Here is a 25,281-nt window from a genome sequence, read left to right as displayed (position 1 = left end):
ATGAAAAAAAATGACGAATGGGATTTTGAATGCTTTAGTAGAGCCATTAATGCTGATGATATGCTATGAGGAGCTAAGACTTGATTTTGAGACATAGTGTAGAGATCTAAAGTTGAGAAAAATAGCATTGTCATGGTTAACTGTAGAGCTTTTGTATGTTTCCTTTTCTTTCTTACTATTTTTTCTTGAGAAAGCAATCTGTATTCTAGTCTACTAGTTTATTAGTTCCACCCCAAAATGTGTTAAAGAATACACACAGGTATTCTAGCTTCCTTTGCCCTTGGTCTCATTATTTTGTGAGAAATTTCCCTGCACTTTCAATCACATATAGTAAACTTTATATTATAAAGTGAATAGAACACTTAAATGAAAGGAAGGTGTGTCTCTCTAAAGTAAACATTAAAGCTTTTAAGAAAAACATAATTTTCAAGACTTTACATTGTTACAAGCTGATTTTATAGCAAAATAAGTTTAACCATATATTGATTATTTTGCAGTCTTTTTAAGAACATGGAATAATTTCATGAAATAAAGATTCAAAGGTTCTGTTGGCATAGTTTAACTTCAATAGAACATTAAAATTTTTTAGTAATTTACTTTCTCAGTTGTTCTAGACAAAGCTGAGTACTTTCACCTTGTGGAACGAATCATTCCCTTGTTTATATCAGGAAAACATCCATTTATTCACTACCTACTATGTGTCAGCTACTAGGTTGATTACTTTCACAAAAAATTTCTTAATTTCTCATTCAATATTTATAAGCTACATACTAGTAATCTTTACATTATGACTGATAGAAATGAGGAAATATACTCAGAAAAATTGAGTTATTTTCCTGGGTCATGCCACTTACAAGTGTTAAAGTTGTTACTAAAATTGTTTGGTCCAACATTAAACATATTTTCCTGTGCTACTCTGTGGTCAAGGGCCTGATAAGATATATTACTTCTCTAAGTCTGGAAGCCTATCTAGAGATCCATAAATCAGTCCCCAAACCACACTATTTTGAAGGGTACCATTCCAGACTTTGTCCTATTAGTGTGAAGAGAGGGGGCACATTAGAATATTCCAAAACATCCATAAGTTGTGGCTACTGCATCTCAATATCCCTTTTGAATGGTAATAAATTCAATTAATCAAGATCAACTAAGGAAGTGGGTGGTACTTGAATTTACATTATTCTGTAGTATGGTTTCCAAAATCAAGGTCAGACTATAAATTTAATGAAGAACCAATATTCAGCCACTAAATGAGAACCATTCAACAAGTTGCTGGGTGAAGATGGGGCAGCAGCAACTCTGGGAAAGTTATTTCCAAAAAAAAATGCAAGTTTTATTTTTGTCAGTAAATTGGATGGAAAAGTTACCACTTTCACTACATAGTTGGAAGAAGACCCCCAAACCCCCAAATGCCACATATGATATTTGGTCCAAAGGGACTTAAACCAAATACAGAAGGAACCCAAATGACAGAAGCTCCCTGCTGGGTTACTGGCAATCAACCCTCACTCTCTCTCCCACCACGGCTCCCCGTGATTGGCTTAAAATCTAAGAGGAGCTTCCTAATGTCATCCACAAGGAAAATGGCATTTTAATTCAGCCTTCTGTCAGGGAAAGACAGCTGGTAAACAGTATTCTTGCCACTTAGGAATTTCAAACAGAGAAAGAAAAATAATAGAAAAATCAAGAACAATACAAAGCCTCTTAGGAAATGCTTTTATAAAAGGTGAAAATAAAATTTTCACTTTACAAGAATATAGGTGAAACACATTCATGGGGAAAAATGCATAGGTAAGAGAAATTTCAAAAAGCATCAACATATTAGGACCAATATTTTAAACAAATATGATTTTAAGAAATATAGCATAGAAAATAATATGATGAACAAATAGAAATGAGGAAGGCAACATAGAAACTAACAAAAACTAAAATGGAGGCATATGAGATAAGGAAGGCATGATTTGAAATAACATAGGTTAAAAATCCATACTTAATATAACTAATCAAATCAGAGTACCATCACACCATCTCCCAAAAATCAAGAAATTAATTCAAAATTGAGATTTAAGAGGGAGATTAGAAAGAAGGAGAAAAGGGGACAATTAACTATAAGCACATAAATGAAATAAAATATTTAAAAGATTAATGAAGGATGGCAATACATTTGTAAGAAATGGTCTGTATAACTATCAGAGCCCTTCTACAGCTAATTTATTTACAAATACAGTAAATTTTTCAAAGCCTTCATTTTATTTAGGTTTTCTACTCTTCATTCATATTTCAAATAGAAATACAAAAGAAGCTACATTACCCTAATTATACATTACCAATGATAAGACAAAATATTCCAAAATAAAAAGTGTCTTTATTAAGAACATGAACACTATCCAACATTTTCATTTTTAAAAAACTTTGTATTTTGAAATAATTTCAAACTTACAAGGAAGTTTCAACAGTAATACAAAAACAATGCTTTGAGCTTCAATATACTGCCCCCCTAGATATCCAGATTTGCCAACTATTAGCTCTTTGCCACATTTGTTACATTTGTTATATCATTTTGTCTCTATGTTTCCATCAATCATCTATTGTCTATCTACCTATTATCTATATCTATTTGCTACACATTTGAGATCAGTTTGCATAAGTCATCCTCTCCCAACACTGAACACTTCTATGTACATTTCCAGAAAACAATGACACTCAAGTACACCTTAAGTACAGCTATCAAGTTCAAGGAATTTACCATTGATATAAGGCATAGAGCTCACACTGCAATTTTTTTCAATTGTCCATGTTATGTTTTTTTGGTAATCTCCCCTATATTATTGGATCATATCCAGGATCATGTATTGCATTTCATTGTCATTGTCTCTTGAGTCACTCTTCATTTTAAATTGTGGTAACATGTACGCAACATAAAATTTTCCATCTCAACCTCTCCAAAAGATACAATTCAATGGAATTAACCACAGCCAAAATGCTGTGCTACCATCACCATCAATGTTTTCATTTTAAATGAAAGGTGAAAAACTACACCAATTTAACTTTACATCAAGAGAAAAATCAATAAGGCCAGAGTCATTTATTTAAAAGACCACAAGAATTCTTCTCTGGGGAAAATAGCAGTGTAGGTAGCTTCAGTCCTCCCATAAGAACAACTATTAAACAGGCAGGAACTGTACAAAGGAACCATTTTGACACCCAAGACACCAGAATAACACTAAACGGTATCCAGGAAAGAGCAGGAGGATGAGGCAGATAAATTACAGTAAATTGCTGCACCGTGTGGCAGCAATCAACAATCATCCCAAACTGTTATGGCAGGGAGCCACAGGGTCCAGGCCCTGAGAAGCTGCTGATGAAAAAACTAATGCATGAACCTCTTCTTCAAGAACAGCAGTTGCACAGTCAATCACTGATCACAGCTTTTGATTAAGAAATGTGGATCACTGGGTCCTGGCTCTAAGGGCAGCTGTTGTCTCAACCTGCCCCAGACAAAGGTGGCAGCAGCACAGTTTCAACCCTCTCCAGAGAAGGGCAGAGGCAGTGGAGATTTAAAAATGCAGCACTTCCTCAGGGAAGTAGAGGACAGTTAGCTGAAGGGCTGCATTTGCTAGGAAGGCCAGGAAAGCTCAACTATGGGGAGCTGTCAGAGAAGTTCTTAGTGTCCTTCCTCATCCCCTCCCCAGGGCACTTTGGAGCAGGTCAGCACATCCCTTGTGGGTCCCAGGACTTGTTTTGACTGGGAAATGCTGACTTGGGAAAGCCCTCCCCAGCATGTCCCTCCTCCCAGAATTTGTTCTCCAGGCAAAAGCAGATTGAGACAATGAAGGGAGTGTAAAAAACAATAGAGGAGAATAGTCTGGGACAAAGGCTTGCTGACTTCAAATACCCAGGAGAAGGTGATCTGTCTCCTGGGAAACAGAGGGACAACCAAAGTCCTGTAAACAGAAGAACTCCAGAACAACTAACAAGCAAATGCCCAGGACAAGACAGAGGCCCAGAAAGGTAAGGAACCTCCTGCACACTGCATTAGCCTATTGTCCTGATAAGAGGGGTGAAGCCCAAGAAAATCTCTGTCCTATCACAAATTGGTTACATAACCAAGAAACAGACATACCAGGGAGTAAACTTCAGAGTTAACATTTTTAAAATATTAAAATTTACAATGTACAAGAAATGAGTGCAAGATAAACAAAGAAACAGAAATGATGGCCCACCCAAGGAACAGGACAGAACACAGAAAACATCAATGAATAAGACAAGATTGTGGACATACCAAACAAAACATTTAAAACTTATCTTAAAAATGCTCAAGGAGATGAAGGCAAGTACAAAGAAATAAATAAAAGAGTTCAGGAAAACAAAGAATGAACAATATGAGAGTCTAAGTAAAGAGAAATTTTAAAAAGGAACCAAACAGAACTACTGGAGCTGAAGATCACAATAACTGAAATGAAAAATAAGCAGGAGGGTTTCAAGAGCAGATTGGAACTGGCAGAAGAAAGAATCAGAGAACTTGAAGACAAGAGAAGAACCTGAGAAGAAGAAAGAAAAAGAAATATTAAAAGTGAAAATAGCCTAAGACAGCTATGGGACACCATCAAGCATAAAAATAAATGCATTATGGGAATCTCAGAAGAGAAAGGGGAATAAAGAATATTCAAAGAAATAATGACAGAGAACTTCCCAAACTTAGCAAAAGACACTAATATACACATCCAAGAAGCCCATAAGACACCAACCAGGATAAACATCTAGAAAAATATACCCTATGTTCTAGTTTGCTAATACTGCTGGAATGCAAAGGATCAGAAATGGATTGGCTTTTATAAAGGTGGTTTATTTGGTTACAAAGTTATAGTCTTAAGGGCATAAAGTGTCCAAGGTAGGTCATCAACAATCGGGTACCTTCACTGGAGGATGGCCAATGGCGTCTGGGAAGGCATGTAGCTGGCATCTGCTCCAGAGTTCTGGTTTCAAATAGCTTTCTCCCAGGACATTCTTCTCTAGGCTGCATTCCCTCAAAAATATCACTGTTAGTTGCTCTTGGGGTGTTTTTCCTCTCTTGGCTTCTCCAGAGCAAAAGTCTGCTTTCAACAGCTGTCTTCAAACTGTCTCTCATCTGCAGCTACTCTCTCAACTCCTGTGCATTCTTCAAAGTGTCCCTCTCAGCTGTAGCAAGCTTGCTCCTTCTGTCTGAGCTTATATAGTGCTCTAGAAAATTAATCAAGGCCCATGCTAAATTGGTGGGGCTACACCTCTGTTGAAATCATCCAATCAGAGTTATCACCTACAGTTGGGTGGGTCACATCTCCATGGAAATGCTCAAAGAATTACGATTGAATCAACACTAATATGTCTGTCCACACAAGATTACATCAAAGATAATGGCATTTTGGGGGACATAATACATCCAAACCAGCACACCCTGTCATGTATTGAATACAGTAACAAATGCAAAGGACAATGTGAGAGTTATGAAAGGTGCAAGAGAAAGACAATGTATTATGTACAAGGGAGTCCCAATTAGATTGAGTGTTGATTTCTCATCAGAAATCATGGAGTCAAGAAGGCAGTGTGTTGAATTACTTAACATGCTGAAGGAAAATAATTACCAGGCAAAAATTTTGTATCCAGCAAGACTCTTTTTCAAAAACAGGAGAAAGATTAGGACATACTTAGATAAATAAAAGTTGAGGGAGTTATCACTACTAGACTGGCTCTACTAGCAATGCTAAAGGGAGTTCTTCAGACTGAAAGGAAAGAATACTAGACTGTGGTTCAAAGAAAGATAAAGAAATAAAGATCTGTGGCAAAGGTAATCATTTGGGTAATTATAAATGCCAGTATTAATATGGTGTATTTTTGGGGTAACTCCACTTCTTATTTCCTACAGTTGCTAAAATGCAAATGCATAAAACAGGAATGGTAACTGCATGTTTTTGGATAAACAGCATGCAAAGATAGAAGTGGTAACAAGCACAAAACTTGGGGGGGGCAGACGGATATATATAAAAAGTATATGTATATGCTATTGAAGTTAAGTTGGTATCAAACCAGATATGAGTTTTTACATTGAGGATTTAAAATTTAACCCACGGTAACCACAAGGAAAGAAGTGAAAAAATAAATCCAGATAGAAGTTAGAAGGTACTCAATGTGAGACAAGAAAAACAAATAAATATAAAATTAGGCATTAAAAGAAGTGAGGAATAAAAAGGGTATAGGCTCACAAAGGCTAAATAGCAAAATGACAGAAGAAAGTACTGCCTTATCAGTAGTGACTTTAAATGTAAATGGATAAAACTCTCCAGTCAAAAGGCAGACCCAACTATATGCTGTCTGCAAGAGACTCATGTTAAAGTCAAAGTTACAAGTAGGTCGAGAGTGAAAGGATGGGAAAAAAAACACCATGTAAGTAGTATCTAAGAGCGATCTGGGGTAGCTATTGCAATATCAGATAAAATAGCCATTAAGTCAAACAGTTAGAAGGGACAAAGATGTAAAAATTATAAATACATATGCACCTTAACAGCAAACCCCAAAGTATTTGTAGCAAATACTGACAGATTTGAAGGAAGAATTTGAGGGTTATACAATTATAGTAGGAAACTTTGACACACCACCAACAATAGTGGGTAGAGTTTCTAACCAGATGATCAATAAAGAAGTACAAGAGACTTTATTGTTACATTAAGCTAACTAGACCTGACAGGCAAACATAAAACACTGCACCCAACAAAAACAGAATATACGTCATTCTCAAGTGCATATGGGTCATTCTCCAGGATACTTTATGCTGTGTCAGAAAACAAGTCCCAATGAAATCATATACTGTGTATTCTCCTACGACAAAGGAATGAAACTAGAAATCAATAACAGAGGGAGAATGGAAAATTCACAGATGTGTGGAAATTAAACAACATACTCTTAAGCAATCAATGGGTTAAAGAGGAAATCCAAAGCAAAATTAGGAAATATCTTGAAGTGAATGAAAATGAAAATAAAACATACAAACAGGTTACACAATGAAGGTGATGCTGAGAGGAAAATTTATAGCTCTAAATGCTTACATTAAAAAAGAAGAAAAACGTCAAACCAAGACCTAACCTCAAAACTGGAAGAACTAGAAAAAGAAGAACAAACTAAAGCCAAAGTGAGCAGAAGGAAGAATACAGCAAAGATTAAAGTAGAGATACATGAAATAGAAAAAAAAAAATAGAGAATCAACAAAACTAGAAGTTGCTTCTTTGAAAACATCAATAAAATTGACAAATTTTTACCTAGACCAAGAAAAGAGAGAGAGAGGATACAAATAATGAAAACCAGAAAGGAAAACAGGGACATTACCACCTACTGCACTGAAATAAAAAAAAGGTCAATAAGGGAATACTATGAACAATGGTATGCCAATAAATTAGATAACCTCGATTAAGTGGAAAAATTCTTAGAAAAACACAAACTGCCTATATTGACTCAAGAAGAAACAGAAGATCTCAACAAACCAATTACTGAAAAAGAAATTGAATGAGTAATCAAAAACCTCCCAGTAAAGAAAAGCCCAGGACCAGGTGGCTTCACAAAGGAATTCTACCAACTTTCCAAGATGACTTAACTCCAAACTCTTTAAAAAATTGAAGAGAATACTTCCTAACTCACTCTATGAGGCCAACCTCACCCTCATACCAAAACCTGATGAATGTACCACATGATGCAAAAATACAAAATACTAGCAATCTGAATCCAACAGCATATTAAAAGAATTATACCCCCTGATCAAGTTGGATTTATCCCTTGTATGTAATGTTGTTTCAATATAAGAAAACCAATTAATGTAACATTAACAGAATGAAGAAAAAACGTCATCTCAATTGATGCAGAAAATATATTTGACAACCTTTCTTGACAAAAACCCTTAGAACACTAAGAATAGTAGGACTTTTCCTCAACAGGAGAGTTTGCACAGTTAACATCCTACTTAATGGTGAAAGACTTAAAGCTTTCCCCCTGAGATCAGGAAAAAGAAAAGGATGCCCACTGTCACCACTGTTATTGAACATAGTACTGGAAGTTCTTGCTATAGCAATTAGGCAAGAAAAAGAAGTAAAAGGCATCCACATTGGAAAGGAGGGATTAAAAAGTTCCCTAATTGCTGATGATATAATCCTATAAAAAGATAATCCTGAAAAATCCACAACGAATCTCCTAGAGTTAAATGGATTCAGCAAAGTGATGGGGTACAAGATCAACACCTAAAAATCATCAGTGTTCCTATACACAAACAACAAACAACCAGAAGAAGAAAGCAAGAAAAAAAAATTCCATTCACAATAGCAACTAGAAGAATAAAATGTCTAGGAATAAATCTAACCAAGGATGCAAAGATCTTGTACACAGAAAACTACAAGATGTTGGTAAAAGGAATTAAGGAAGACTTAAATAAAAGGAAGGTATTCTGTATTCATGGATTGGAAGACTAAATATCATTAAGATGTCAAAATTATTTAAAGTAATTTATAGATTCTCAATCAAAATCCCAACAATCTTCTTTGCAGAAATGGAAAGCCAAACATTAAATTTATAGGGAAGCTTAAGGGGCCCTTAATAGGTACAGTAATATTGAAAAAGAAAAATGAAGTTGCAGGACTCACATTTCCTGATCTTAAAACTTACCACAAACCCACAGTAATCAAACCGCATGGTACTGGCACAAGTACAGATACATAGACTAATGGAACAGCATCGAGAGCTCAGAAATCAACCCTCACATTTATGGCCAACTGATATTTGACAAGGTGGCAAATATCACTCAATTGGGAAAGAATAGTCTCTTCAGCAAATGATGTTGAAAAAACTGGATCTCCATTTGCAAAAAAGAAAGGAGGACCCCTATTTCACACAATATACAAAAATCAACTCAAAATGGTTCAAAGACCTTAACATAAGAGCTACAACTATCACACTCCTAGAAGAAAACAGAGGAAAGCATCTTCAAGACCTTGGTTTGGTTTCTTAGACTATACACCCAAAGCACAAACAACAACAAAAATAGATAAATGGGACCTCAAGAAAATTAATAAGTTTTGCACCTCGAAGGACATTATGAAAATTAAATGACAACCTACATAATGGGAGGAAATATTTGGAAGTCACATGTCTGAAAATGAATGATATCACAGAGTATGTAACAAAATCCTTCAACTTAACAACAAAAAGACAAACACATCAGTTGCCACAAGGGTAATGAAAAACAAAACCACAATGAGATGCCATTTCATACCCATTGGAATGGCTGCTTTTAAAAAAAATGAAAAAAAAAAAAACAAACAAACACCTGTTGAGAGGATGTGGAGAAATAGGAACACTCATTCATTGCTGGTGGCATTGTAAAATGGTGCAGCCACTGTAGAAGACAGTTTGGCAGTTCTTCAGAAAGCCAAGTATAGAATTACAATATGACCTAATAATCCCACATCTGGGTCTATACCCAAAATAAATGAAAACAGGGACTCAAACAGATATTTGCACACTGATGTACATAATAACATTAGTCACGACTGCCAACAGATGGGAGCAACCCAAGTGTTCATCATCCAATGAATGGATAAGCAAAATGTAGTATATTCATACAATGGAATTTTACTCATGTGTAGGAAGGAATGAAGCTGTGATATGATGAGACATCATGGATGACCTTGAAGACAACATATTGAGTGAAATAAGCCAAACACAAAAGGCCAAATATTGTATAAACTCTCTGTTTTGAGAAAAAATTAGAATAAGCAAACTCACAGAGTGAGAATCTAGAATATAGGATACCAAGGGACAAGGTAGGGATAAGGAATAAGAGATTAAGGATTAAAATGTACAGTGTTCATTCTTGGAATGGTGGAATTGTTTGTTAATGTGTGGTGGTGATGGTAGCACAACACTGTGAACACAATTAAAAGCACTGAAATATGTATGTGAATGTGATTAAAAGTGGAAATAAATGTTTGATTGTATGTATGGTAACAGAATAATTTTTTTTTTTAAATCCATGGAAGAGGGTTTTAAGATGGCAGATTAGGAGAGACAGGGCAAAAAAAATGTCTCCATGAAAAATACTATATAAAAGACAGAAAGTGCTTCAGAATAAGAGTTCCAGCAATGTACTGGCTGGACAAGGTCTGCTAAATCCACAGGGACCATGCACTTGGTGAAACTGAGAGTCTGCATTCTGAAATGAGTGAGTGAGTCTGCTGGGGAACAAGCAGCCACGCTGCAGTCAGGAGAAACTGAGAGATGGTGTTTGGAGACAGATTAGTTTAAAAACCCAAAAGCAGCTGAGGATCCAGCAGTGAGAACCATGCTGTCCAGCATGGTAGGAAGGGCTTCTCACAACCTGCACACATGCCTCAGTATCTGGCATGAGCAGATACTTTTGCACACCTGCAGCTGATTGTCCCAGAGCTAGGAAGGCAGAGGCCCGTGAAAAGGGGGAAATTACCACATCCCATACAGTCATCTTTTCAGCAGGCTGGGAATGCCCCTGTAGGGTGATGCAGCCCACAACTATGCCACACAGCCTAGTGATGCAGATGTGCTTCCAGCAAACTGTACACATGCCTCAATATCTGGCATGGGTGATAGCTTTTTGCACACCTGCAGCTAATTGTCCTAGAGCTAGAAAGGCAGAGGTCTGCAAAAAGGGGAAATGACCAAGCCCCCTATAGTCATCTTTTCAGCAGGCTGGGAACAACCCTGCAGGATGCCATGGCCCAGAGCTTCTCTTGTGGACTGTGCTCACCTGTGATGTAGCACAGTCTTTCCTCAGCAGAAACCCTAGGAAGGCAAGTCTTGGAAGAGGGACCTGCAGGGAAGTCCTAGGGACCATACACTAATACCAGGGACTTGTGGGTCCATGGCAGAGACAGACTGTGGGGAGACTGAACCAAAACTTTGGACTCCTACAACATCTTTAAGTCTCCAGGAACACCTGGGAGATTCAATTATTAAAGCTACATTTCCTTCCTAACCACTCAGACAAAACCCCCACATTCAGGGCAGGCAGCATCAAATACACATGGAAATTTGGTGCACCAATTGGACTCCTACAAGATTCAAACCACCAATCACCACAAAGACAAAGTTGGGGAGAGCTAGCTTGAGGGGAATAGGTGGCTTACGGATGCCACCTGCTGATTAGTCAGAGAAAGTGCCCTCCACAAAGCTGTAGCTCTGACAAATTAGAGATAATTTTTCAAATAAGCCTGCATATCATAGATGAACCTTATCAAGATAAGCAAATGCCAAGAGGCCAAAAACAATAGCAAATTTTAAAGCATATGAAGAAACCAGAAGATATGGATAACTCAAAACCAAACACCCAAATCCAAAGATCAGAGAAGACACAGTATTCGGAGCAATTAATCAACGAACTAATGACACACAACAAGAACGTGGCACATGATGTAAAGGACATGAAGAAAACCCTAGAAGAGCATAAAGAAGAATCTGCAAGAGTAAATAAAAAAATAGATGATATCGTGGAAATAAAAGAAATGGTCAATCAAATTAAAGTTACTGGATACTCACAGTAATAGATTACAGGAAGCTGAACAGCTTTTCAGTGAGCTCAAAGAGGATAGAACAGAAAGTTAAAGAACAAAATGAAGAATGGGGAAAAAATCAAAAGGATCTCAGGGTTATGATGGATAACATAAAACATACAAATATAAGAATCACTGGTTTTCCAGAAAAGGAAGAGAAGGGTAAAGGTCTAGGAAGAGTATTCAAATAAATTGTTGGGGAAAACTTCCCAAACCTTCTAAACAACATAAATACATGAATCATAGATGCCCAACGAACCCCAGATAGAATACATCCAAATAAACCCACTCCAAGATATATTCTGATCAAATTGTCAAATGCTAAAGAGAAGGAGCAAATTCTGAACGCAGCAAGAGAGAAGCAATTCACCACTTACAAGGGAAAAAGAATAAGACTAAGCAGTGACTACTCAGCGGCCACCAAGGAGGTGAGAAGAGAGTGTCATGACATTTCAAATTCTGGAAGAGAAAAATTGCCAACCAAAAATTCTTTATCCAGCACAGCTCTCCTTCAAATTTGAGGGAGAGCTTAAATTTTTCACAGACAAACAAATGCTGAGAGAATTTGCTATGAGAAACTTGTTTTTTCTTTTCCTTATTCCTTTGTTTTGGTTTTGTTTGAAAATTTTTTTTATTGTCTTTTTTTAAAATTTTTTGATAAACTTAATTTAAAAAATGAAAAAAATATGCAGAGCACCTCTGAGGAGCTGGGGGAAAATGCAGAGGTGTTGAGCTTCCTCACCTGGATGGTTGCTGATGTTCTCACAAATATTGAGGACTGGCAATTTTATGTGCCGAACCCTCTAACATGGGACTTGCACTTAAGGAGACTGTTACTGCAAAGGAGAGGCTAGGCCTTCTTATAATTGTGTCTAAAAGTCTCCCCCTGAATCCCTCTTTGTTGCTCAGATGTTGCCCTCTCTCTCTAGCTAAGCCAACTTGGCAGGTGAAATCACTGCCCTCTCCCTTACATGGGATCTGACACCCAGGGGTGTAAATTTCCCTGGCAAAGCGGAATATGACTCCCAGGGAAAAATCTCCACCCGACATCAAGAGATGGAGGACATCTTCTTCACCAAAAGGGGGATGTGAAATGAAACAAAATAAAGTTTCAGTGGTTGCAAAATTCCAAATGGAGTTGAGAGGTCACTCTGGTGGGCACTCTTACACACAATATAGATAACTCTCTTTTTAGGTTTTAATGAATTGGAATAGCTAGTATTAAATACCTGAAACTACCAAATACAACCCAGTAACCTCAAAGCTTGACGACGATTGTGTAACAATGTAGCTTACAAGGTGACAATGTGATTGGGAAAGCCATGTGGATCACACCCCCGTTTACCCAGTGTATGGATGAATGAGTAGAAAAATGGGGGCAAAAAACTAAAGGAAAACTAGGGTGGGGGGTGATTTGGGCATTCTTTTTTTACTCTTATTTTTTTTATTCTTTTTTTCACTTTTTCTGGTAAAAGGATAATGTTAAAAAAATAGATCAGGGTGATGAATGAACCACTATATGATGGTAAGGTGAACAATTGTATACTTTGGATGATTGAATGGTGTGTGAATAAATCTTAATAAAAAGAACAAAATCCATGGAACTGTACTACACAGGCAGTAAACCCTAAGTTAAACCATGGACTTTAATTAGTAGTACAAGTAGTAAAGGTGCTATCATCAATTGTAACAAATGTTTCACACCAGTGCAAGGTGTTGGTGGTCAGGTGTTATATGGGAATCCTGTATTTTATGCATGATTGCTCTGTAATCCCACAACTTTTGTAATTATAAAAATAAATTTGGAAGAATTCACTTGGTGCATATCATTAGCATACAGTTTACAATAAAACATTTTCTTTTCCACAGAAAGCTCATTTATTCCACCCTTAGAATATGTTATTTTGGTGTAATTTGTGCCTCATTTTATAGGTAATTTCCTAAATACTCATCGCTAATAAGGGAAGGTATAAAACATAAAAAAAATAAAAATGGATAACCTTCTGGAATGTGCAATTAAGAAGGGAGGAACTCAAATATGCAAAAATAAAATTTGAAAGGTAATATCAGGACAAACGGAGGCTGATGACATTAGTTATTGTTATATGAAAATATGCTACAAAGTTTACACATCAAAGATAAGTTGCCAAAATTGAATGAAAATGAAAATACCTGAACTGAGCAAAATATTTGGGAGAAATATCTCCAAAGCATGCTGGGGTTACTCATTTAAATGGATTAAAAATTCAAAGATTTATGAAATATATAATCCTCATGCTATTTATATAAGAATTGATACTAAGAAAGGCTGTAGTAGTTACCTGTTCTTTGAAATTATCATCAATTTGATACTAAAGCCTCAAAAATTATGAAAAACTAATTACACCAAATATATATATATATATATATATATATATATATAATGTCTCAATATATGTAGTGTATGCATTGACAGAAAATTCCACTTCTAGGAATTTACATTGAAGAAATAATAAGATGCCATGTTCCCTCCATGAGATTCGAAGCATGTTGTCTACAGAAAAAGGATACATCTGATATAAGGGTTGATCAAATCCTGGTCTACTATCACTACTCCCATTCAACCAATATTCCAAGGACACTATAAAGAAAACAATTGGCTTTCCAAATTTCCCATTTTTCTTTGGACAACTTGGTTATCACAGAGGACTGTGTGGATGTAGGTGATGAATTATATGCATAGATTATCTACTGTTTTCTTGTTTGTTTCTTTGCCTTCACAAAATGTGGACTTTTTTCTACACTGTTTTCAGGCCAACTCTTAAGCAGTTTTACATGACTAAATCTCTGCATACATGCTTGGGAGTAGAAAGAGATGAAACAGGAGAAAGAGCTCATGTAGGAATCAAGAATTACCAAAACTTCATCAACCAGGTTATACACAAAGACCTCAGAATTTAGAAATAACCATTACAATTTAGGAATAGATGTGATTGCTGTAAGAGCTTACAATCTAGGAAATTTTACAATAAGCCTTCCCCTAATAACCTGTCCTCCAAGATTCAATTCTCGGAGTTTGCACATTGTAGTTAGTCCATATTAGTGAGGCATTATGATGTTTCTTTTTTCATTTCCAGTTTATTTCACTCAACATACTGTCCTCAAGGTCCATTCACCTAATAGAATGCCACAAAATGTCATTCCTTCTTGCAGCTTCTCAATGTTCCATTATATGCACACACCACAGTTTACCATTCTGTTCATCAGTCGAGGTATCCTTAAGCTACCTCCATCCATCACAAATTGTGAATACTGCCACCATAAACACCAATGTGAAAATGTCAAATGGAGTCAAGAGGTCACTCTGGTGGCTACTCTTATGTATTATATAGATAACCCTTTTTAGTTTTTAGTGTATTAGAATAGCTGGAAGTAAATACCAGAAACTGTTGAACTGCAGTCTAGTAGCCTGCGTTCTTGAAGATGATTGTATAACTAAATAGCTTATACAGTGTGAATGTGTGATTGTGAAAAGCATGTGACTCACACTCCCTTTATCCAGTGTATGGACAGATGAGTAGAAAAATGGGGACAAAAAGTAAATGAATAATGGGGGGGAGGGGTATGAGATGTTTTGGGTGTTCTTTTTTACTTTTAATTTTTAATTTTTATTATTATTTTAATTTTTTGCAGTAATGAAAAAGTTCAAAAACTGATTGTGGTGATGAATGTACAACTATATGGTGATACTGTGAACAACCGATTGTACACTTTGGATGATTGTATGGTATGTGAACATATCTTGATAAAATTGCATTAAAAAAAACAATGACCAATGCAAAAAAACAAAAAACAAACAACAACAACAAAAAAAAACAAACAAACAGAAAAAAGTTCACCAAGACTCAAAAACCTGGAAGTACAAACTAGGGAACTAGAAGTAAAGAATGGGAATGAAAAGAATAAACAAATGTACAAACAAATAAAGAGGGCTTCGATTAACATATTCTGTAAATAAGTTCTTGGAGATTGAGAGTTAATAAAAGCACCAGCTTAACACTTAGATCTGAAATCTAGATAACTCTCATTTGTTTATCTTGCAAACCTGCCCTCTACAATCCTTTTAGTACATCTGTGCTCTCCAAACAAGCTCATGCTTCTCCTATGCCTTGAATTGTGGTAATTTCATAAATTCAGATTCTCTAGGTTGTTTCACAAAGGTGACACAGTATGTACTGAACTGCAGCACTGTGCTGTGATGCTTGCTGCACTGTAACCACTGCCACTCTGCCCAGGATGTTGCTCAAACTCTACTATTTATATCCCCCAACTATTCTACCTCAAACATGTCAAACCTTCTACTGCTCATACCAATGCTACTGTTAGCCCAGGCTGCTTCCCAGCTCTCCACTGGCCCTGGCTTTGTGCAGAACATTGAAAGTGTGTATTACTCAATCTTCTCCTGTAAAGTAGGTCAAGAACTGCTTTCCTCCCTGGGTGGCTGATAATTTAGAAGATTCTCACAGCAGAGTTCTATGTACTTAGAAGCTGTTGGTTTACACATACCAGGAGCTCTGTGGAAGAGTCCAGGAAATGTTACTCATGTCTTCCCTTGAGATGAATTCTTCTTTTTGAGACAAATTTTCCTCTGAGGACCTTGCAGATCCTTTTATCTTTCTTTTCTTTCTCTTTCCTTTCTTCTTGCCTCATTCCCTTCCTCCCTCACTCCCCCTTCCCTTCTTTCATTTTTACTTTCCTTTCTTCCAAGATTCTCCAGTTCAAGATATATGCCTTTATATGTGCAAATGAAATTATTCATGAGTATGCTTAAATGCATTTATCAAAAGGCTTATTAGTTCCCATGGAGAACAGTAAATTTATATGCATACTTTAATTTTACTTACCTCCTTACCAGACAGCTGCTTGTTATGGGACTAGTTACTACACAGTGCATCGTGGGTGAACAGGCTCAGGGCACGACAGAATCTTTCAGCAAATGACTGCTTTATTACTACACAGCACAAAGCATCCAAAAGAGCAGAGGAAGAGATCCCATCATGGCTGATTTCCCAAGGTGGCCAAAACTGTTCTTGTTGGGGTCAGTAGATAGCAGGTATGCCTGCCTCACTTTGTGTTGGAGAACAGACAATTCTACTGTATTGGAGTGTGGTATTTATCTACCCATTGGGGAGTGGTTCTGCTACTGAGAATTCCTCCTTGATTAAAATCTGGGGCTGATTGTTCCTGGTTTCCAAGTTTAGAGTCTGGTCAGGTCCTTTTATTAGACTTAATATTTCCCCAAGTTTGTGGAATGGAAACACCACAATAGAAGAGGAAGCAGGGGATAGGCGAGGACTGGGATATGGTTATTTAGCATGTGTCCTTGACTTCCCCCTTGCGTGCTTTAGTCCCAGCATCTTTAGTAATATGGCATGCACACCTGATTTCACCTAGAGGTGATCTTTAAGTGTGACCAAAGGTATTGTGAAAATGGATTCATAGAACCACGCCTAGATTTTTTTTCCCCAATTAGTCTCACAAGAGAATGATGATTGGATTTGTGGAAGAAGAGTTAGCTCTTTGGAGACCAATCAGAATGCTATTAGTATAGGAGAAATGAGATGTACTTCACAGCAATAGAGAGAAGAAAAATAGAAGTGATATTCAGGAGGTAGAATAAGCAGGACTTTATTACTTTTGATGGCATTTATTAATAGAAAGAAATCTACAAAGTGTCAAGTAGTATTTGGTAATTTTCTTAGTACTCTTAATATATAATCATGTTTAGTATTTATTTTTGCTTTGGTTTGTTGCCTTGTTTAGTTTGCAATTTATTGTACTTTTCCTCTTCATAGTTCAGAAAGGCTGCCATACATTCATGTTGATTAATAGTAACCTCTTTCCCTAATGCATAATCAGTCATATATTCTTTACTAATTTTTGCAAACAAAATGCTAACTCTTTCCCAATCTGGATACATTATTTTCCTTTCTGTAGACTCAAATTTCTCTCTCACAATGTCTGCTTTGCCCTCCTTCCCATTCATAAATCTTAGAGTCTAGCTTAAATTCTTTATTTCTTTTAGTTATAGTCTCTAAATGCAATTACTACCACTTATGAATGTCCAATTTGTTTTAGACACCCTGTTTTAATGTTGCCTCCAATATTCTAGCCTTATGTATTTATATATACCATGCATACTCCCATCCCCCATACACATGAATATGTTGAACTTAACTTTCACAACATACCCTTTTCTCTTCATATTCACTCATTTGAGATTTCATTCTGGTCAATTTGATATTAAGTAAGAATATTTTCCAATTGTTCACACAGACTACTAGGATGATAGGTTCTCCGATTTATTGCATATGCATGATTTTTTTTTCTCACAATCCAATATATATTAGTTATGCGTTAGGTTTTGGAGAGAGAGTATTTTCTCTCAGTAGTTTATAAATGCTTCTCGCTCTTTCTGAGACTGTAAATGCTAGTCTACTCTCTTCAAGCTACACATATGGTGAATAAACAATGTGATCCCACTATGATTACTTTTTCTTTGTAGGTAAATTGTCTTTTATGCCTTGGAGCTTGATAGATATTTCTCTATGTGACTTTTCTCATCCATCTAGCTTGGAACTCAGTACTTTCTCCAGTTCACTGACTCTCAGATCTGGTTGCTGGAGTGCCCTTAATGGGGTATCCTTCAACAGGTTGGAAACAAATCAGGCCAACAAAGTAGAAGCAGCCAGGCTAAGAGCCCTCTGCTGAAGCACCTAAACCTATCTTTTCTTCTCCCTGGAATCACTTTATTCTGCCACCCTCTGTATCAGGGAGGCTTTAGCCCTTAAATTCAAATCACTGACCCTTCATAATAAAGAAGAACCAGAACTCATATGTAGGGTCAGATTTTGACCTACTCTTTAACAACCTTGAGATTTATCTTTATAAAGCATCCACTATTTTCTAGTTATTGTCCTGGTATTCCCAATGCTGGTTTACAAATGATAGCCTAGTTCACATAGCAAGAAACTTCTTCATCAATTGCTTCTGTAGTTAATGTCAGAAAGCCTAGGACCTAAATCATTGTGGTTGTTCAAAGTGTCCAGAAATGATATGGTTGAAGAGGTCAATCATCTAAAATATGGGGACAGGGAAAAGAAATGCTTTGTAATTGCCATGTTTCCAGAATATCCAATATTTGGTTATATTTTGAATAAAGATATTTTTATATAATAAACATGAAAATATTAGGAAAACATGAAATATTTACCTGAAATGGGAGGATAAAAGAGGTCTAAATGTTTAAACTTTCATTTTTAGTAGTAAAAGTGGAGACAATATATACAAAAACAATGAGGATCTGAGAAGATACAGCTAAGGAAAGGAAAGAAAGATAATGTCATTAAAATATTTTAGTGGAAAGTCTAAGACTAAAGAAACACATGTTTATTCTCTCTTCTTTTCCTGAAATGATTTCCTATGACTGCGCTATAATTCTCTCCATTATTAGGTTGCCTTTTGTCAACGAAGGCAACATTTATTGCACAATTAGCTTTACTCTATTTCATGGACAGAGTATCCTAAACTTTGTTCAGTGACCTATAGAATGCATGTTGACCATACTGGAAAGCACTAGATTCTGTTGGGGATACAACATTGAACACGGCAGTGACTGCAAGTTCAGAGTGAAATTTCATGACCAGCATTTTGAGAAATATTTCATATAACAGAAAAATACTGGTATTTATACCAGTTGTTTATTTTTTAACATGTACAGAATTCATGAATTAATATTAAAATCAGTGAAATTAAATATTCATTATATTAAAAATACAAGTATAAACCTGATGTTTTCAAAATATCAAGGGAAACCATAAATTAAATTAAAAAGCAAATGTGCATTATCATTATATTACAATATCATTAGAATATAACATTATAAAATTAGTAAAATCTATTAAATTATCATGTTAAAGCAATGAAGTAACCACTAAATAAAACAATGAAAATTGAAAATTAAATATTAATAGTTTTTTTAAAAGTATAGCTTAAAAGACAGTCTGTCAATAGTGTGACTCATATTAGGAGTAAATCTTGCTTAAAGTTTTCCAGCTGCTGAAATAGCTATTTCTAACTCTATACTTATCTAGGAAATGGAAAGGAGATAGTTATAAATGAACTCCAAATAGTTTTCTCTTATTCCATTAACTTGAAATACTCTTATCACTTGTTTGAAAACTTGGAGAAAGTTTTTGGTATACTTCTTTTTTTCAGGGTCTGAACCATTCTTTCAAAAGTGAGTTGTAATTTTTATCTCAAATAAAACATTGCGGTTGACTTTTGCCTTCATTGTTTTCACTGGGGTAAGATGGAGATTCTGATGCAGAGTTACTTGTATCAATTTCAACACTGTCATGTACCTATTCCACTTCTTGGGAGAAAAAGACATTGAAGTAAATAGAGACATTGTTACATTAGAAGCTTTGCAGTGCCACTATAGACTTGCTTATTGTAACTTGTATGGGCATAGACAAATGCTAGACTTACAGACTTCCATTTCATCAGTGTGTCTTTTTTTTCCCCATAAACAGCTCCTGGATCACTGATACGGATTTCTAGACATAAATTATGCATATTTCAGATTTCTTCAGACATGAAAAATAAATTTGTTCCACAATAAAATCTGTATTTTGGTAATTTAAAACAGCATAATATACTTGAATCCTAGAATACAGAAAGCTAGTTTTGAAACTTACATGAAAACAGTGAAGTGTCTCCCTTAATGTACATTATGTTATGGGAGCAGGGAGAGAAAATCATAAACACAAAAATATAATGGCATATATAGTTACAAGTTTTACAAAAGTAAGTGAATAAAATAAATATAGTTTAAAAGTGGAGTGTAATGAAATAAAATACTTTTAGAAATGTTTGTCAACATTGATGGGAAAGACATCTTTGAAGAAGTGACATTTGAGAAAACCTCTAACTGAAATAAGAATAAGCACTGAGCTGTCCTTGGTCTTGGAAAAGTATATTTCAGAGAGAAAATCAGTGTATACAGAGTCCTAAAGCATGAAATACTTGAGATATTCAAGGAACTTCATGAAGACTGAAGTGGCAAGAGTGGAGTAATCAAAGGGTAGAAGATAACAGTAGACAAATAGACAAGGGCAAGATACGGCTAGGATTTTGTAAGCCTTTTAATGGCTTTGGATTCAGTGATGTGACAGGGGAGTAACATGATTTTAAAACATATACACTGTCTTGTGTGGAAAAGAGAAGATAGGGGATGACACTGCTTCAAATTTGCCTTATCTAAAAGCAATTCTGCCTTCCACTTGCCCAGGATGTAGAGTTATTATAATTACTCTTTTTCTCTGCACTTCCATCCACTCTAAGGGAAAATCCTACTGGTACTGTCATTAAATTCACAGTCCAACTACTTTTTACCATGTCCTCTACTCACATATTTTTGTCCAAGCCATGATCTTTTCTCACCCCAATTATTGCAATAGCTTCTTAACAGGTCTCATTGCATCTGGCCTATGCCTCTCTACAGTTTCACTTCAACACAACAGCCAATGTATTATCTTAAAACTAATGCGCTATAGTGTAAATCACTTTCCAGCCATATTGCAATGCTCTCCATTTTTCTTAAAGTAAAAATAGAAGTTCTTATCATGGATTGTATGATCTAAAACTGGATGAAACCCCAGTTTCCTCTATATCCTCATTTCTACTACTTCTCCTGCCTTTCCACACACCAGTCATATTGGTCTCCTTAGTACAGCTTGGCTAGCCTGCGGATTTTCAGTTGGCTTCTCCTTCTACCATGCACCCTCTATTCCACATATTCTTGAATAAAGAATCGAAGGAAGTAAATCAATTGGGAGGCCACTGACCTATTTCAGAGGGAAAAGAATATGGTGGTTTGATCAAAGGTGCTACTTTGATGATGATTAAAATGTCCATATTTATGACACAAACATTATACATACTGTATATATAAACATATATATATATAATGAATATGATTGAGTAATGCTGAGGTGGGAAGGAAAATTACTGTAAAAGTAATTGTTAAAGGATTTAAGTGACCAAGGTGAATGGATTTTCAAATGGATACCAAAGTCATCAAGCAAGATGACCACAACTGTGGTAGAGAAAAGGACAGCAAGCCAGATGGTAAAATCTTTAGTGGAGGATGAACAGTAACTGAGAAAAGAGAAGAATATTAAAGGAGCCAGGGGAGGGGGAGAGAGAGCTAGAGCATTATATAAGTGATGTCATATGTTAAAAAAGGCTAGGATTTTCTGGAGTAGGTAGGAAAAAATGGACTGGATGTGGCAACAAGGACAAGGCTATCTTGCACATTTCTTTGCCAAGAGGTACTTAGCTTGTGGAAGAATGAACAGTGGCCACCTAAGCAGAAACTGTTTTCAGGTTCAGTTAGAGAAAGAAAGGAAGGTATTGAAAAGAGATAGAGGATACTGGCGTGTTCACTGCTGACAGAAAATAAGATAAAGGTGGCACACAGGAAGATTACTGGATGACAGGAAATGTTGTTAAGTCAACTTGTGTGTGTTATTGTTCTTAGGACTTATTTTTTCCAGGGAAATCTAAATAGTTGGAACTAATGGAGAAAAAGTTATACTGATGGGAACATGCGTTCTCAAATTTAGGCATTTAGGGCTCCAGATTTGAGATTGAATTATGTCAGCTATGATAATCCCTGAAAAAGACAAAATGCTAAAAAAGTAGCAGAAGCTACTTTTGATGAGGGAATGTCAACACTGCCTTAGATATTCTAAATTGTAATAGAGTTTATGACCAGAAACTGAGGTGATATATATGTATGTGTGTGTGTGTGTGTGTGTGTGCGCGTGTGCGTGTGTATATACACAAGATTTAACAAACTTTTTACTATGTTACATTTCAGAATGTTTTATTCAAAAGAGAAAGCCTCATAAATGTGGCTATTGATTTCAAGCAAAGAAAAATATAGCACACCAGCTTTTGAGATAATTAACTCCCAGAGATTGAGGTTTCCTATCAGTTGGGAATTATTGAGTGACCAAGTGGAAGCATTCCATTAATTAATAAATTCCTGATCCAAAATGTGTGATCGCTATTTTAAAGAGTAATTTTCAAGATTGATGTGAAAAATTAGCTTTATTATCTGTAGACAGGGAACTGTTGACCTATGCATTTCTGTGGATACAATGCTCTATTTCAAAGTCACAGTGCATGCTTAATTAGATATACTTGTGGCACAAACTGAAGACCTTAACTCTATCCATGATTGATTTGGTGAGACTTATCACATAGCCTAATGAAATGTGAAGCTGACTTGAAAAAAAAGGTATGTTCATACATTGAATTGACACTTAAGTAGTGTAAGCCATAACAACTGCAACTCAGTAGACAGAAAAGGGAAAAATAAGAAGAAGAAAAAAAAAACAACAGTTGCTGGAAGAATAAAACAGAACATCCTATCCCATGAAGTATCTTAGAATTTGAGTGAAGAAACTAAAAAGTTTAGAAGGAAGAAATTTTTATGTAACAAAATTTCTGATCTTTGAAGACATTGTGTTTACATTTTTACAATACCTAGTTTATGCTTTATTTTATAAAGATGGCTCTCAATAAGTTTTTATTGAAGAATCAATTTTCAGACTTGAAAAAAATGTTGTATGAGAAAGTTACCAGCTGATTTTATTCATATTTCCTTCCAGGTACATATATCCTTATTTCATTCTAAATATTCAAAATGTTCATCTTTACATATAGAAAATATCATTATTTTCATTCACTAAATGCTAGATTATATGTGTGTATGAGTGTATGTGTGTGCACATAAGTGTGTTGAATGGTAATATTAAGGTGGTTCATGGTTATTAGGAGGTTGGTTAATGATAATTTTATTCTTCAAAGCCCATCTAGGTGTTGAGGCACAAAGATATAATAATACATTGATTTTGCCAACTTATCAGTGACATTAATCCCCACTATATCCTCACTTCCCTACTTATCTGAACAGGCTAACCTGGTCCATTTCTATAATCATCTCTTCCATCACTCTAAAATCACATGCCTCTTTTCCTCCATTGTTGTAACCTGGTCAAAACCCAACCCTAGTTTAATTCAATACCCAGGTACTTTATATTGGCATACTACTAACTACACATGGTTTGAGGGTGCTATGCATTATTGTACACTGAACTCACTGTGCTGGTTTGAATCTATTATGTACTCCAGAAAGCCATGTTCTTTTAATCCAATCTTGTGGGTGCAGACTTATTGTGGGTGGGACCCTTTAATTAGATTACTTCCATGGAGATGTCACCCCACCCATTCAGGGTGGGTCTTAATTCCTGTACTGGCATCCTCTGTGAGAGGATAAAAGCCAGAGACATTTTGAAGAGAGCTCAGAGAGGCTTATAGAGAAAATGCCCAGAGCCATTTTGGAGACATCTGGTGTGCCAGTTTGAAGGTATTATGTCCCCCAGAAAAAGCCATATTCTTTGATGCAATCTTGTGGGGCAGACAGAATAGTGGGGATTAAGTTGGAACGTTTGAATTAGGTTGTTTGCATGGAGATGTGCCCCACCCAGCTGTGGGTGGTGACTTTGGTGGGATACTCCCATGGAGGTGTGACCCCACCCATTCAGGGTGGGCCTTGATCAGTGGAGCCATATAAAACATGCTGACTCAAAGAGACTGAAGGGAGTGCAGCTGTGAGTGACGTTTTGAAGAAGAGCAAGCTTGCTAGAGAGGAACGTCCTGGGAGAAAGCCATTTTGAAACCAGAACTTTGGAGCAGACGCCAGCCATGTGCCTTCCCAGCTAACAGAGGTTTTCTGGATGCCATTGGCCATCCTCCAGTGAAGGTACCTGATTACTGATGTGTTACCTTGGACACTTTATGGCCTTAAGACTGTAACTGTATAGCCAAATAAACCCCCTTTTTATAAAAGCCAGTCCATCTCTGGTGTTTTGCATTCTGCAGCATTAGCAAACTAGGACATCTGGTAAAACCAGAACCAGGAGAAAAGCTGAGAGGAAATCCAGGGTCTGCCCTGGAGAAGCAAAGAGAGAACCCCCCACCCCCTTTAGATGCTTAGAGAGAAAAACCCTGGGAGAAATGAGCAGAGATGCACAGCAGGTGAGAGTGAGAAGCTAAGACAGAAGCCCAGAGACATTTTGGAGAAAGCAATGGAAACCAGAAGCTAACTCTGGGAGAAGACCAGCAGACTCCAGCCATGTGCTTTCCCATGTGACAATGGAACCCCAGAATCCATCAGCCTTTCTTCAGTGAAGGTATCCTCTTGTTGATGCCTTAGTTTGGACACTTTTATGGCCTTAGAACTGTAAATTTGTATCCTAATAAACCACCTTTATAAAAGTGAGTCCATTTCTGGTATTTTGCATTCCAGCAGCTTTAGCAATCTGGAACAATCACTTTAAATTCATGTACACTAACTTTAAGTAGACCCTTATTGCTGCATGTCAATGATACTATATTTTCAATCCACTCCTCTGAAAAGCTATTTCACACTTTCTCATCTTATTTCATTTGAAGAATAGAGCAATCAGAGACAGCTTCCATGTAATTCAATCACCATGTATTCAAAACAACCAATGTAGGTACATAAATTCTACTTGTCCTCCTAAAAAAATTGATTTAACCTTTGCTGATC

At 36.2% G+C, this 25,281-nt stretch overlaps 1 protein-coding gene across 1 annotated transcript in view; it reads right to left on the bottom strand.

The window, feature by feature from the left end:
* EYS (eyes shut homolog) overlaps window positions 1-25,281 on the bottom strand; it is a 1,792,869-nt gene that overhangs the window by 1,614,486 nt on the left and 153,102 nt on the right.

This window comes from Choloepus didactylus, chromosome 7 (genome assembly GCF_015220235.1).
Source record: "Choloepus didactylus isolate mChoDid1 chromosome 7, mChoDid1.pri, whole genome shotgun sequence".
Lineage (NCBI taxonomy): Eukaryota > Metazoa > Chordata > Mammalia > Pilosa > Megalonychidae > Choloepus > Choloepus didactylus.
Note: the sequence above shows the minus strand (reverse complement) of the source record. Positions and strands in the feature narration are given on the sequence as shown.